Raw genomic sequence first — 13,927 nt, 5'->3', positions numbered from 1 at the left:
CACTAAAAGTCCCAACCAATTCAGCCATGCTGGAAAATATTTTCCTTCAAAATTTGCTTTAGTTCATGTTCCAATACACCAGCTTTTCAAGTGTTACAATCAAAATTAGGCTAATTAAACAAATCAGTCCTTAGTCATGCTCGGCAGAAGATTGACATCAAACCAGAATTTCTTAGGTTCTTTAATTCATCAATTAACTTCATAGAATTAACATGCAGGGTCTTAGACATCATGAACATTGAGTTTCACTCGGCTACTTACACTTGAGAGCTCAAGTGATCACAAGCAAACAGAATTTCAGTTGCATTACCATACCATTCTTCTCGGCAGAATCATGCACAACCAAAACAGAATTTTCTAATCTCATTAGTTCCTTATCTGACAATATCTTCAGTTGAGGCCTTTTTTTTATTTTGCCCTTAAAACACACATGCACAATTTCTGGGTTAATTAGTTAACAAGTCGGTCCAGAAATCAGCTCGGCAGCAATCAATTTCCTCAAAACAGAATTTTTCCTAAGCTTCTCAATGCGACATCCGAACACTTAGATTAACATGCATGACCTTGAACATCATGTTTAGTGTTAAGTAACTGCATACATGAGCTCAGATTACCTCAGGGAAAAATTTTAAAGCTGCAATTCTAGTTCGGCTACTCGGCAGTCTGCATAATCAAAATTCCAGCAGCCTTGATCTTAGTTTTTCCGGATTTTTCCTTGGATTATACGTGGATTTAGATGCTCAAGATTAACATGCAATAGCTTAGCCTCTGATTAACATTTTTAGTTTAGAAATCGATTTCAATAACAACATCTTTCAGCCAAGATTTCCAGAACTTAGTCGATCATCCACGGTAGCTTAAATGTGACCAGATGTTAAGTCCATTAAAATTTTTCTAGCTAATCCCTGCTCATTCGACAACTGCAAAGCTTAATCAACCTCTTAACCAGTTTCATTGGAGTTCAGAAATCACCTCACAGCAAGCTAAGTTGTCGGACAGAAAGTTAGAAAAGTTTCCTTCCTCTCGGCTCTCACACACGAAGCAGAATCTGGTTGCAGCTGGTGGTTGTTGGTTTAACAAAGATGGTGATGGTCAGCAGCTCCTACGCCCTCCACTAGCTCTCCCCTTTCTTTCCTCTGACTCACGAACAGAAATGGTAGATGTGTAGCTCGCCCTCTCGCTTCCTCTCGGTCGATGATAACAAGGAAATGGTGGGATGTTATCTGTTGTAGGGAGTGTGCAGAGGTTATGAGGTGAGATTGTGGAATGGTGCTGCGGTTTTGAGGGTGGTTGAGTGTCGGCAGGGATGGTGTATTGCAGTGGTGAAGGTGCCGGTTGGTCAGGCTTGGGCGGTGGTGTGTGGAAGTGGTGAAAGTTGTGGTTGGCCGGCTGGGTGGTGTTGTGATCATGGTGTCCGGGGAGCTGTTTGGCTTTGCAGAAAATGGTCATGGCCGTGGGTGATGTTGTGAAGCTGTGAGGGTAATTTAGACTTTTCAGTACTTCTCCAATTAGCCACTTAAGTCCTTGGTCCTAGCTTAGTTCCAAAAATTGTCCCCAAAAGTGATTTGAACGCCTAATTGAATCGCTAATCTTGCAAGACTTTGGTTATCGAAATTTTAGGTCCTAAATATAGTTAGAGTACTTGTATTATTTCTATCTAAAATTTATTGATTACGAATTAGTATTAAGCTTCCTTTAATGCTTAACATTCTTGTTTGATTAATTAAACTATTAAAATCAAGTTTGACCAATATATATAAATCTAACATTTTATGTTAATACGAAAAATTTAATCTAGCTCTAAAAATCTTAACTTAGTTTAGCGGAACCAAGGAATTCATAACTTAGAAAAATTATATAAGTTTTCACATAAACGTGTTTTTACGTACTTAATTGCAAACAAGTAAAAGTAGTACTAGGACTTATTAAAGAATAAAAGGAATGCAATTGACATACGAAATGTTATTTATATAAGCATTTTCAGGGTTCTCACAGTTATCAATTACAACTCTTACAACTTCTAAATAGTTGAGTTATCAACTCTTGATAATTCACATCATATGTGTTACCTAACCTTTGTCTCTAAAACTTTATGACCTTGAGTGTACTCAATAAGTCACAAATTAGTTAAGTTATACCCGTTTATTTCGAAATTTTATCTCATAGTTAAAACTCCTCATGGTAGAGCAACCTTGAGTGTACTCAACAAGTTAACTTGAACATAATTGCATTTTAATTATAGTAATGGAAGGCAACTTAACTTTTGACTTAATATTTGAGTAAAGGGATTTTAGACAAAATATATTGCAAGTTGGTCTCATCAAGTATAGAGCATGTGTATTCATTCATCAACATAAATAAATAAGTATACTACTATAATTAAACATGGATGGTTATGGACTTTATTTCTAAATTAGTTTCCTTGAATCAAAAGGAAAATAGATGGTCAAACCAAGAGACAAGAAACATCACTATACCTTGTTTTCTTTTTGTATATTACAAATGTAAATCTAATATAAATCTTTTAGATTCTTATCCACTCCCTATTCCTGATATAGTACATTATATGATATTGAGAGAATCCACATGTTTCTACCTTCTTCGTGATCATCTATCCTTCACTTGCACTTTATTCTATGTAGAAGTACATGATAGCCAAGTAGTATAGACAAATCCAAGATCCTTTTAGGTTTTGAGGAGATACTTTTCGTCAATATTGCATCTAAAAATTTCAAATTTTTCTCCATCTTTTTTTTCCTTTTTACTTATTTGATATGAATTTGACCTATTTTTTTTTATTGTAGGTAAAAAAAAAAGTTGGACTCTGCTTTTCCCCTTTTACTCATTAGATGGTCATTAGTGGTAACATTTCTCAATGAGTGTGAGGACTTGCAAAATTCTTCATATTTTCTTAAAATTCCATTTTATTTTGAAAAATTACTTTATAATATCTTTACTATTCATTTACTCCCTCAATAGTTGCAATAAATCATAGAATCAAAAGTTTCATCTTTAGTTTTATAGTTAGCGAAAATTAGGGTTTTTGCGTAATTTGGTAGTGTGATTAATTGGTGAGATATGTGTATTAAATTTGGTGGTTAAGAGTGAATTTTAGATAAGGGAAAGTGTGTAATTAGAAGTGCTATTAAGAAGTTAGTGAATCATTGATACGAACCAAGAGACACCATTGCGAACTATTCGAGTTCCCCTAGGACCCGTAACTCGAGCACGAGCTAAGAAGATGAGGGAGGAACTCCAAGGACTTGTTGATGAGATACAAGGCCAAGAAATTGTCCCCAAGGTCATTGAGGGGCTTGAGCATGAAGGAATGAAAGTCATCCATGTAGTGCACGTCAAAGAGAACCATGTGTGACCCTTCTCTAGTCACATTTGCTGTTTTAGTTAGGTCATTGTAATAAGGGTTTAATGGTCCATAGCCTTGCTTTATTTACCTAAGCGATGACCTCATAAGGTTGTTTACCTAAGGGATGACCTCATAAGGTTTGGTCAAGCCTATAATTGTTAGTCTTAGTCAAGACCACAACTCTAGACTAGTTCCACATTTAGTTGTTCATCTCTATGTAAGGCTATAAATAGCCCACACTTCCAATGGTTTATGCATTCAATCAATAAATCAGATTTTGAGAGTTTTCTTGGTTTCTCCAAGGCTTCTTGAATACCTTAGAATTTCTCTAGGTGTTCGTGACTTATCAATCTAGAATCGCACTAGGTTGTGGCGTCTTCTACCATTATACCAAGGTTCGTTAACCACGTGATTAACGGGTTGAGGTCATCCGCTTCAAACTTGGTGTCCTCTTGTCGATCTTGAAACTAATCTTTTACGGGTTTCGTCACAAGGTTGGCGACGTTCGTATCAGTTGGTAATCAGAGCTAATTAAGAGGTATCACGTTATATCCTTTTTTTTATTTGCTTTTCGAGTCAAGTTGTCGAAAATTCTGTTTTCGTGTTCAAAGTTGCTATCCTCAATTTCCAGATTTGTTACTTCGTGTTCTTGCGTTATTTTTCCAGATTTGTTACGACATGAACTTGTGTCTAGTTGTTGTTAATTGCTGTGGTTAGCCTGGTTTGGTCCAGCCTTTTTTTTTGTGTCTTATTCTTGATTCTTTGTTTGAGTCTTGTTTCTATCCTGTTATATCCATTCAATTCCAGTCTTTTGTTCTATTTGATCATTCGAGGTTACTGTTCATCCGAAAAAAATCAGTTTGTAGCAAGGGTTTTAGAGTCCTATCTAGTTATTACCTTGTGTTCTTGTTTACATAAAAAAAAAAATAGCTGGCTAACCTTACAAAAATTCCTGGAAATCTGTCTTGATCAAAACTTGGGTTTTTTTGAAGTTCCTGATTGTTTAAAACCACAATCTTGAAGTTCTTGGAACTTTAGTTGGGATTCTTGAAGACAACCAAAATCTGTCTTGATCAAATCGTGAAATCTTGGATTGTTTGGGGAGGAAATCATCTTCAATTTCGTGTTTTTTGAATTCTGGAAATTAACATCTTGAATTCTTGAAAGAATCTTGAAGTTTCTGGGTTTTGGGAACCAAATCTTGGTAAACAACAAGGCTGCAAAATTCCAGCTGCCAAAATCCTTGTCTTCACCATGACAATCTTCTTTCTTGACTAAGAACATTCAGCCTATTCAAGTCAAAATTTCCAACCTGTTCAAGTCAAATTTTTCACCCTTGTCCCCAAAAACAACCAAATCAATTCCAATCTTGAACTTGACCTTAGAATTCATGGGAACCAGTAAATAGGAAGACTAATCCTCATTTCCAAAGGATTAAGGAAGAAAAGCCAGCCTTGGGTTTCCAAAACAGTCCTACCACAACACAAATTCATCTTCCATTCGGATTCCATCTTTGCAACCATTGGGGAATTTCTGTCCAATCATTAATTCTGGAAATTTTCGTGCATCATTAGGTTAGTTTTAAGTGTCATTCTGAATCCTCTAAGTGTCCATTTATCTACTAAAACACTGCCCAGAAATGCAGCAACCAGCAGCTCAAAATTCCAGTTTTGGGTAGAGTTTTTGTCTAGGATCCTTAAAATTCAACTTTGAGTCATTCATTGAGTCGTGGTCAGTCCCTTCATCTTTTGTTCTTTTTTTCGTTCAAAGTGCTACAATCTTGTGACCCTGGTTGGTAAGTCGATCCACACTAGAAGGAGTTCTAACTTCTTCGAGGAGTTGACCGAGGAGCCTTGAAAATACCTTGGTGAGTTCTTAGAGTGTTCAAACACGAGAGCGAGAGTAAACACGTGAGGAAGTGTGCGAGATAAACTTTGCTTCTTTCCATTATTATTTTTTTTACCCTACCATGGCTAACGAGGGGGGAGCAAGCTCCCAAGCTTTTGATCTTAAACTTTTCACAGAAGCAATCAAAGGCGAATTGGGACGCATGATGGACCAAAAACTTGAACTGATGCACCAACGCATTGACAGCTTAGAGTTGTCTCATGGAAGCTCCAAAGGCAGCCGTGGAAAGGCTTATGCACATGAGTCTAGCGACTCTAACTCAGACAACAACTATGAGCATAAGCAAAGTAGGTCCAAGCGTGATGCTAGGCCTTCAAATGACCACATTCCGGGCATAAAGATGAAAATTCCGCCTTTCCAAGGACGATCAGACCCTGATGCCTACTTAGAGTGGGAGAAGCGGATTGAACTTGTTTTCGATTGCAATACTTACTCGGAGGAGCAAAAGGTCAAGTTGGCCGTGGTCGAATTCACCGACTACGCCGTTGTGTGGTGGGATCAACTCTCCACTAGTCGAAGGAGGAGTCGTGAACCTACCATACAAACTTGGACGGAGCTAAGACGACTAATGAGGAAGCGTTTCGTACCAAGTCACTACTACCGTGACTTGTACCAAAAGCTTCAAACCCTCAACCAAGGAGTACGAAGTGTCGAGGACTATCACAAAGAAATGGAAATACTCATGCTACGGGCAGACATCATGGAGGATCGAGAAGCAACAATGGCACGCTTCTTGAACGGACTAAGGCCCGAAATCGCTGACCAAGTAGAGTTACACCACTATGTGGAACTTGGGGATTTGGTGGAAAAGGCCATCAAGATTGAAAGGAGGATTAAGAGGAGGGGTTCGACTCGGAGTTACTCCAACTTTTCACCCTCTTATCTCCGAACTACACCGCCAAAGAAAGAGGATAAAGGGCCGAGTAATTCCATCCCTTCAAGACCAAGGCCGGATATGACTAAGTGGGAGTCTAAGGCAACACCAAAGACTGCCATTGAGTCGAGCATGGGGCGAAATCGAGATACTAGATGCTTCAAATGCCAAGGCCGAGGGCATATTGCTAGCCAATGCCCGAACCAACGCACTATGATCATCTTACCCAATGGTGAGTTTTTCACCGATGATGAAGATGAGAAGGAGGAGTTGCCATCCCTTGAGGAAGAAGAGGAAGCATTACCCGTCGATGAACGAGTTGGACTCGTTGTCAGACGAGCCTTAGCAACCCAAGTGAAAGCTGCCGACCATGCACAAAGGGAGAACATTTTCTACACCCGTTGCTATATCAAAGGCAAGGTATGTAGTTTGATCATAGATGGAGGTAGTTGTGCTAACGTCGCTAGTGCCTTGATGGTGGAGAAACTAGCACTATCCACTCTACGACATCCAACACCTTATCGTTTGCAATGGTTGAACGATAGTGGGGATGTTCGTGTGACCAAGCAAGTCCAAGTACCTTTCCGAATTGGAAAGTACGAGGACGTGGTGTTATGCGACGTGGTCCCTATGCAAGCATGTCACATACTATTGGGGAGACCATGGCAATTCGACAAGGGAGTTACATTCGATGGCATTACCAATAAATACTCCTTCAAGCAAGGCGAGAAGAGGATTGTGCTTGTGCCACTCACTCCTATCCAAATTCGTGAAGATCAAGAAAGCCTGAACAAGGAGAGCGAGCTTGAGAATGAGAAGAAAAAAATAGAAAAAATCGAGAGCTCAACAGGAAATGATAAGGCCGAGAAAATTGAGAGGAAAAAGACATATAGTGAGCCGGCCAAAATTGAAAAGAGAGAGAAAAGGCAAAGTCTATTGATAAAAGCCAATGTAGTAAGAAAAGCTTTGAGTGTTAATACACCCATTTTTGTACTTTTGTGCAAAGAGGTGTTGGTTGTTACAAGTGATCTTACTAACACTCTACCATCTAGTATTGTCTCTCTTTTGCAGGATTATGAGGATGTCTTTCCCGATGAGATTCCAAATGGACTACCACCAATAAGGGGAATTGAGCATCAAATTGACTTGGTTCCAGGTGCCCCACTTCCTAACAGACCAGCCTACAAAATGGGTCCAGATGAGACAAAGGAGCTCCAACGCCAAATCGAAGAGCTTCTAACAAAGGGATGGGCACGAGAAAGCTTGAGCCCATGTGCGGTTCCCGTCATCTTGGTGCCTAAAAAGGATGGAAGTTGGCGAATGTGCACTGACTGTAGGGCCGTTAATGCAATAACGGTAAAATATCGTCACCCTATTCCTAGACTTGATGATATGTTAGATGAGCTATATGGTGCTGTGATTTTCACTAAAATTGATCTAAAAAGCGGTTATCATCAAATTAGGATGAAAGAGGGGGATGAATGGAAAACGGCCTTTAAAACCAAACATGGCTTGTACGAGTGGTTAGTTATGCCATTTGGACTAACTAATGCACCTAGTACGTTCATGAGGTTGATGAACCACGTACTTCGTCCATTCCTTGGAAAATTTGTAGTTGTATATTTTGACGATATCATGATTTATAGTAGGAGCTTAGATGAGCATGTTGAACATGTGAAGCTTGTTCTTGATGTACTTCGAAGGGAAAAGCTCTATGCTAACCTTAAGAAGTGCTCCTTTTGTATTGATCAACTTGTCTTCCTAGGTTTTGTTGTGAGTAAACAGGGAATCAAAGTGGACGAGGAGAAGGTTAAAGCAATTCGAGAATGGCCTACTCCAAGCACGGTGGGTGAGGTACGTAGCTTCCATGGTCTTGCTAGTTTTTATAGACGATTTGTTAAAGATTTTAGTACCATTGCTGCACCTCTAACTGCTGTAATTAAGAAAAATGAGCCATTTGTGTGGAGAGATGCTCAAGTACGTGCTTTCCAAATGCTTAAACATCAACTCACACATGCACCACTACTTGCATTACCATGCTTTGACAAGATGTTTGAAATAGAGTGTGATGCATCTGGGGTGGGTATTGGAGCTGTCCTAATGCAAGAGGGCAAACCAATTGCATACTTTAGTGAAAAACTCAATGGGGCAGCTTTGAACTATTCCACTTATGATAAGGAGTTGTACTCCTTAATCCGTGCTTTAGAAACTTGGCAACATTACTTGAGACCAAGGGAATTTGTCATACACACTGACCATGAGTCGCTTAAGCACATTAAGTCACAACACAAGTTGAATAAGCGTCATGTTAGGTGGATTGCATTTATTGAAACCTTCCCTTATGTGATTAAGTACAAAGTGGGGAAAACTAATGTTGTTGCTGATGCATTATCACGTCGGTACTCTTTGCTCACTCAACTTGATGCAAGGTTGTTAAGATTTGAATTAGTTAAAGAGTTATACACCAATGACCCAGATTTCTCAGGTATTTATGATTCTTGTGGTTCAGCAACTCAAGGTAAATTCTACATCCTTGATGGATTTCTTTTCTACCTCAATCGACTATGCATACCTAATTGCTCTATTCGCTCTTTACTAGTTAGGGAAGCACACGGAGGTGGCTTGATGGGACACTTTGGCGTGGCTAAAACCTTAGCTATCCTTCAAGAGCACTTCCATTGGCCAAGGATGAAACGAGATGTGGAGCGAATGGTGGCTAAATGCATTACTTGCCACAAAGCTAAGTCTAAACTTCAACCCTATGGCCTTTATAGTCCTTTACCTGTACCTAAGGAACCTTGGACCGACATTTCCATGGATTTTGTTTTAGGGTTGCCTAGGTCAAAGAGGGGAAATGATAGCATCTTTGTTATTGTTGACAGATTTTCAAAAATGGCACATTTTATACCATGTCACAAAACAGATGATGCATCGCACATTGCTGATTTGTTTTTCAAAGAAATCATTAGATTGCATGGCATGCCTAGGACAATTGTCTCTGATAGGGATGTCAAATTTTTGAGTTACTTTTGGAAAACTTTGTGGGGAAAATTGGGTACCAAATTGCTATTTTCTACTACTAGTCACCCACAAACTGATGGCCAAACTGAGGTTGTCAATCGTACACTATCTACACTCTTGCGTGCCATCATTAGAAAAAACATTAGAACCTGGGAAGAGTGTTTACCCCATGTTGAGTTTGCATACAATCGGACGGTGCATAGTTCTACTCATTTTTCACCATTTGAAATAGTCTATGGTTTTAACCCTTTAACACCACTAGACTTATCACCTTTACCTTCTTCTGAGCACATTAACATGGATGGTGCTAAACGAGCAGATTTTGTCAAGAAATTACACGAGCAGGTACGCCTAAACATTGAGCGAAGGATGGACCAAGTTGCTCAACGGGTTAACAAGGGACGCCAACGCATTGTGTTTGAACCTGGTGACTGGGTGTGGTTACATCTACGCAAGGAAAGGTTCCCAGTCCAAAGGCGCAATAAATTACTTCCCCGAGGAGATGGGCCGTTTCAAGTCATCAAGCGCATCAATGACAATGCTTACAAACTGGACCTACCCGGTGAGTACAATGTGAGCGCTACATTCAATGTCTCTGATCTATCTCCTTTTCTTGCAGACGATGAAGCTGATTTGAGGACAAATCCTTTTGAAGAGGAGGGGGATGATACGAACCAAGAGACACCATTGCGAACTATTCGAGTTCCCCTAGGACCCGTAACTCGAGCACGAGCTAAGAAGATGAGGGAGGAACTCCAAGGACTTGTTGATGAGATACAAGGCCAAGAAATTGTCCCCAAGGTCATTGAGGGGCTTGAGCATGAAGGAATGAAAGTCATCCATGTAGTGCACGTCAAAGAGAACCATGTGTGACCCTTCTCTAGTCACATTTGCTATTTTAGTTAAGTCATTGTAATAAGGGTTTAATGGTCCATAGCCTTGCTTTATTTACCTAAGCGATGACCTCATAAGGTTGTTTACCTAAGGGATGACCTCATAAGGTTTGGTCAAGCCTATAATTGTTAGTCTTAGTCAAGACCACAACTCTAGACTAGTTCCACATTTAGTTGTTCATCTCTATGTAAGGCTATAAATAGCCCACACTTCCAATGGTTTATGCATTCAATCAATAAATCAGATTTTGAGAGTTTTCTTGGTTTCTCCAAGGCTTCTTGAATACCTTAGAATTTCTCTAGGTGTTCGTGACTTATCAATCTAGAATCGCACTAGGTTGTGGCGTCTTCTACCATTATACCAAGGTTCGTTAACCACGTGATTAACGGGTTGAGGTCATCCGCTTCAAACTTGGTGTCCTCTTGTCGATCCTGAAGCTAATCTTTTACGGGTTTCGTCACAACGTTGGCGACGTTCGTATCAATCATAAGTTAAAATACTAATACCCGCGAGTTAAGGAAAATCGGCTTGAACCGATGTGCACCGTTTGCTACCGATCAAGTACACCACTTAACCACTACTTTCTTATCCTAATCTTCTTATTTTTATTTCATCTAATCCTCCCTAAATTACCCCTTAATCCAGCCATCTTTATTGACTAAGGAAAAGGAAAGAAAAGAAAAAAAATGAGATGGAATCATATGGTGACACTTGTTGGAAACCTAGAGAGTTTTGACCAAGTAAATTTTCCTTCCTTCTTATCTTTCTTCTTGGCTGATTTTTCTTCATTTTATGCTGGTCTTGGCCATGAGTTTAGGAGAGAAAAGAGAGGAAGAAAGCATGCAACTTCAACCCTTGAATCAAGCTTGTTTGAGTGAAATTAATAAAACTAAATCGATTAAACTTACCTCTTGATGATTGGAAGGCTTGGCGTGCTGAAATTTCGGGAAGATAGTGGTTTGTTTCTTATTTACAAGGAGCTTTTCAAAGGTATAAGGGTTGAACTTGCTTTTTGTGAGGATCCAAAAATTTAATTATTTTAATGTCATATTACTGGCTTATTTAAATATTTATTCACTCGTTTTCTCCAAATAATTTATTTCAACCCTTTTAAACCCATTTACATGGAACTATGCCTTACATATATTTTTAAAATGTTCCGTTAGCAAATTTAATTTTTGAAAGTTCGTTTAGTGAGAAATAGTGAAAATACATTTTTCGAGGTAGTATTTGATGTAAGAGTGCAGTGACCTTGGAGATTTGAGCACTCATGCATTAGTCTTAAAATAGTTATTTTTATGATTAATTACCCTAGTATTAGTTAATTATATTATCATTACAAGAATTTCTTTTAAGTTTTGCTTTATCGAGCGCGAATTGGAAGTTCGCGTATATCGAGCCGGAACGGCTAAGTGGAGATTTAATAAACTAATACTAGACTACTAAGAGTGAATAATTATAATGTTAAAAGAAGTACATTAGAGGTTTAATGCATAAGTGAAACAAACCCGAGAGAAAACAGACACAAAACGAGCGCGTGCGCGCACTATTAAGAGTTGACTTTTGAAGGAATTCTAACCACAAATTTTTAAACTTCCCCAAGAAGCCTTATTCATCAGCCTTTTTCTCTCTCTTCATCCTCAAGGGCTGGCCGAACCTCCAAGCAAAGGAAGAAGAGCAAATTTCATCCCATTTCACTTCCATTTTTGCATCCTTTCCACTTCAAAATCTTTCACACAACACCTAAACAACTTGGAGAGCAACTCAATCTTGGTGAAGGACATCTTTCTCACAGTTTTTCTTGGGTCTTGGAGGTGCAAAATTTCTGATTTCACTCAAAGGAGTAGGAGGTAATCATCCAACCATCTAACCTTGGCTTTAGTGGGTTGATCTTTGCTTGGAAGCTTGTAGCTTCATTGTTATTGTTGTTGTTTGGATTTAAATTGTTGGAGTGGGCTCTATAAAATCCCACCTTGATGGTATAGGACTGATATGATGATTATGAGTGTTGTTTGTGATGGTTATGTGAAAAACAAGATGAGATTTGTTGGAAAAGTGAAAGAAAAATTGAAGGAAATTGTATAGGAAGCTTGGCCGAAATCTGCCCTGTTTTTCTTAAAGCTTTGGTTCAAATTTTTAACGCTCAAATGATCTTGAAACTGATGTAGATATGTTATATAGTGTGTGTAGAAAGTTTCTACAAAAAATTATTTGAATCGGTTAGATAAAAATTGAATTTTGGCAAGAACAAATCTGAAAATTGGTGTATCAGTGGTCCTCTGGCAGTATTTTTGGAATGAACATATCTCTCTGTCCGGACATTGGAATTGAGTGCCGTCAGTGGCATTCAAAACTAGACATCCGTAGTTTTCTAATAGTGTACATGCATCTTCTAATTCAAATTGAGTCATCTATAGTGATTGATCAAAGTCGACTGCCCTGTTCTGTTAACCTATCCGAGAGAAAGGTAGAAGCTGCATTTTGTGGCTCTATTTTCTCTCACTTAGGAATTGATTTTGAAAATGATTTGTCTTATAAAATGTAGCCTTTTGAATCTAGTTTTCAACACCACTGACCATTCTCAATTCCAAGTTGTATTGAGTGAGATATGGTGCAATTTGTAAACTGCAGCAGAGTTGGAAAACCCTACTTTTTGCTGGCCAACTGATTTGGTTGTTTGTGAGATGATTTGCTTTGAAAATTTTGATGTCAACCAACTATGAACTGCTTATGAAATGTTTCTTGGACCATGGTTTCACAAATAAACCAAAATGTGACTGATTTTGTGGTGCAAAATGTTTGAAAAGGAAAAGGAAGCAAGAAGACAGATTTGTCTTGGAAGTTCCTTAAATTTTGGTAGTTTTGTTAACTACCTTCCTGTGTGAATTTTCAAATAAAATTTGATAGAGGAGTAATCCTCATATGGAAGTTGAATTATACCAATTTTGGTGTCAATCTAAGATCATTTCGATATACAAATGATGTCCCAAAGTTGCTTTTCAAATCTAGAAAACTTTTCCTTTTCTCTTGGTTGAATGGTCAAATCTGATTTGGGAAGTTATATTTCGAAAACCTTGATGTCAATTACCTCTAAATTGCTTATGGAACATTGGTTTCAATGCTTGAATTAATTGAGGTTGATTGTGTGGAACAAAGCTTTTAAAAAGGAAGGAAACATGAGAAGGCAGATTAGCCTTGGAACATTTCTTGAACTTCAGTTGTTTTAATGACTGCCTTCCCGTGGGAGTTTTGGCAAGAAACTTGGTAGAAATGTTGTTCACACATGGAAGATTTAGTGTGCCAAGTTTGGTGTATTTCCAATGCCAATGATACTTCAAAGATAGCCTTTCAAACCTGAAAAATGACAAAACAGTTTATAAAATGCGACCAAATTTGAACTGATGTATCTCGACACCCAAAACTCCAATTTTAGTTCCGTTTGTTGCGTTTGAAACCTTGATTGGACTTATTATTGTGTTACAAATTTCGGAGGCTAGTTCACATTCTGTGAATTTTTCCGAATTTCTAAAGTTTACCAAAAACTGAGACTGAAACTGTCTTGCAAGTATAAGTCAGCCACTTTAAACTGAAATTTGAATGTCTTCCATTTAGAATCTTGGAAAAGTATCTTCTGGAACTTTTAGTACTTTGAAACTAGTTTCCAAAGGTATAAAGTTTTCCAATTATGGACCTACTGAGTGCAAGATACGAATTTTCAAAGATTGTTCCTTAAAGCTGAATTTTCAAACTTGTTGGAAAATGAGTTTTGGAAACTCTTCCCTATCCTTTGATATTGATTGACTGTTTTAGACATGATTTCATGAAGGAAATCAGTTTTTCCTTGTGTTATTAAACACCACTTTTGA

This window comes from Coffea arabica, chromosome 7c (assembly GCF_036785885.1).
Source record: "Coffea arabica cultivar ET-39 chromosome 7c, Coffea Arabica ET-39 HiFi, whole genome shotgun sequence".
Lineage (NCBI taxonomy): Eukaryota > Viridiplantae > Streptophyta > Magnoliopsida > Gentianales > Rubiaceae > Coffea > Coffea arabica.
This window is presented reverse-complemented; position numbering follows the sequence as displayed.